This window comes from Puma concolor, chromosome D1 (assembly GCF_028749965.1).
Source record: "Puma concolor isolate L17-30 chromosome D1, mPumCon1.1.hap2, whole genome shotgun sequence".
NCBI lineage: Eukaryota > Metazoa > Chordata > Mammalia > Carnivora > Felidae > Puma > Puma concolor.
Genome location: NC_141676.1, coordinates 33,209,372 through 33,212,057, shown reverse-complemented (window position 1 = coordinate 33,212,057; position 2,686 = coordinate 33,209,372). Strand labels below are relative to the sequence as shown.

The window sequence follows — 2,686 nt, the reverse complement described above, 5'->3', positions numbered from 1 at the left end:
TAGTAATAACGATGTTTCCACAAACACCATGTTGTCTACATGTCACAACACTGGGACACCTGGGAGTTAGAATTGCCAGTTTACGAATGGAAAAAAATGGAGGCTTGAAAAGAGTTAAATAACTTGACTTAGGTGACACAGCTTGTAGATAGAGTGTGACTCAAATTAGGATTCATGCCTTTCTATCAAGCTGCAAGTCTGCCCTGACTCAAAGTACTCTCTCCAATAAGGGGACTTATGTGAGGGAGTGGGAGCTTTGGGGGGAAATTCAGAAATTTTCTTACTGAATGATCAGTTTAAGTCATGTTAAACTCTTAAGTCACAAATCGTACTTTATTTATTTACTTACTTTTATTTATTTATCAAAACACAGGCTACTTCGTGAATTTGTGTGTCATCCTAGCCCAGTGGCCATGCTAATCTCTCTACCCCTCAAATTTTTAGGATATCTGCTGCCCGAGTGAGCACCAAATCACGTTTTAATTCAGTCTGGCAAATTATGTATTAATCATATTTTCCTTGAAACGTCTGTAAGTCTAGAGTATGATTAAAAATTGAAAAACATTTTGATTGGACAAACATTTAGTTGTCTTGTCCTTACCTTTATCCTGGGACTCTGCATTACTTGGGGGATGGGCAGTGACCCAGGAAGTCAGTGGGTAGGGAGAAAGATAGGTTTGGAAGTTGTCACTAAAAGGACCAAAGGATTTTATCATACGGAAATAATCAAATAAGTGACAACTTTTGAGTAAGGATGTTCATTGCAGTGTGATGCACAGTGGCAAACTCAGCAGTGCCCAAATGTCCAACATAAGAATTTGGATAAATAAGAAGCTGTTTTGTACACTGGGGACGCTTTCAGTGGTTAACAATAGTGGTGTGTTGATTGATGGTGGATATCTGGGGGTTTGTTATCCTATCCTATTTTGTGTGTGTTTGAAATTTCCCATGATAGGGGCGCCTGGGTGGCTCAGTCGGTTGAGTGTCTGACTTCAGCTCAGGTCATGATCTCACACTCGGTGAGTTCGAGCCCCGCGTCGAGCTCTGTGCTGATAGCTCAGAGCCTGGAGCCTGCTTCAGATTCAGTGTCTCCCTCTCTCTCTGCCCCTCCCCCGCTCATGCTCTGTCTCTCTCTGTCTCAAAAATAAATAAAAACATTTAAAAAACATTTTTAAAAAAAGAAAAAAAATTTCCCATGATGAAAGATTTTTGAATATTGACCATCTCATAAATAATTTTGTGATATGTATGTGGGAAAAGTACATTATTAAATATAGTAGAAATTTCCATTGTTCATCTGCATTTTCCTCCCCTTTCAAGTATGTGGGAGGATTATATTTCCCTGTCCCCTAGCAGTTGAGCAAAATCATATAACTGGCCAATAGATGTAGGTAGAAGTGACATGTGTCACTTTCAGGCTGGAGCAATTAATTGCCAGTGTGTGACTTTACAGCCCTCTTTATTCCCTATCTCTGTGAGCCTTTGTCCCTGGATGAGACCAACACCGAACAGGTTCCTGACAAAGCAGAGTGGACATGTAGTGTGAGCAAGAGATAAACCTTTGATTCGAGAGCCACAGAGATGTTTGCTGCTTGGCACTGCTTAACGTATCTTGATTGGTAAACAAACAATGTAACTTGACAAGAATACTCAGCTTGCTCCTTCTGTTCTGTAAAGTCTTTATGCAAATTGCATTCTCTGGATAGCTTCTCCACTTAAGTTCGTATTAAAGAAGTCAGAGCCCATAGGGTTTGGCAGGTCATGGAGTCCAGTTATAAACACTGAGGCTCAGAGAGGTCAAGTGATTGCCTAAGACACAAAGATTCAGGACCAGTTCCTAGCATATATATTCATTTTATTGTTTGTCTCTCCCACAGGGATTTTTGCCTGCCGGTCCAGCTGTAATTAATCTGTAACTCAAAAGGATGAATGAGTGATAATAACAATGTATACATATACAATGCTGTAAGTAATACGTATTATCACATTTTACTCTTTTCCAACTTGGAGAAAGGTAAAACTATAATTATTTAAAAATTGAGGCCTAGAAGAAGTAAGTGATCTTCTCTAGATCAAAATCACACAGCTGAATCATAATAGTTTACAATTTGCTGTGGTCTTTTCCTGTACTAAGCATCTTCCGTGTTTTATTTTATTTGACTCTCGCAACAATCTTGCAGGATCAACTGGATTGTCATTCCCCTTTTATAGGTGAGGAAAGAGACAAAGAAAAGTCTATGGAATTTAATTAATTCATTCAGCTAACATTTGCTAAATACCTGCGAAGTCCAAGCAGTGCTGTATGCACTAAGAATAGAGTACTGGGCAGACAAAATCCCTTTCTCATAAAGCTTACATATCTGGTGGGGGGTGGGGTGGGGGAGAGAAAGTGATGTCTATCAGGAGCCTCTGATGCCCCCTCATAGCCCCTAAGCCATATCTCTGAGTTGAGCACCTCCCTGAAGGCTCCCATCACTTGGCATTGATAGTGTGTTACCTCAAAAGTGCACCTAACATCTTTGTTTTCCCTCCCTGGAGGTATTTTGGCCTATAAGCAGCTCAGATGTGGGCAAGGAATTAGCACCTGTGGATGCAAACTTCAACCAACAGAGAATGGGAGCTGATGGATAACACTCCCAATTCCCAATGTAGACAGGCAAATAATAAGAAGTTTAATGAGCAATTA

General features: G+C 40.2%; 1 non-coding gene across 1 annotated transcript; it reads right to left on the bottom strand.

The window, feature by feature from the left end:
- Positions 1-363: 363 nt before the first annotated feature.
- Positions 364-468, bottom strand: LOC147576583 (U6 spliceosomal RNA). The gene has a single exon (XR_015241480.1). It is a non-coding gene; the product is annotated as a U6 spliceosomal RNA (small nuclear RNA).
- Positions 469-2,686: the final 2,218 nt, after the last annotated feature.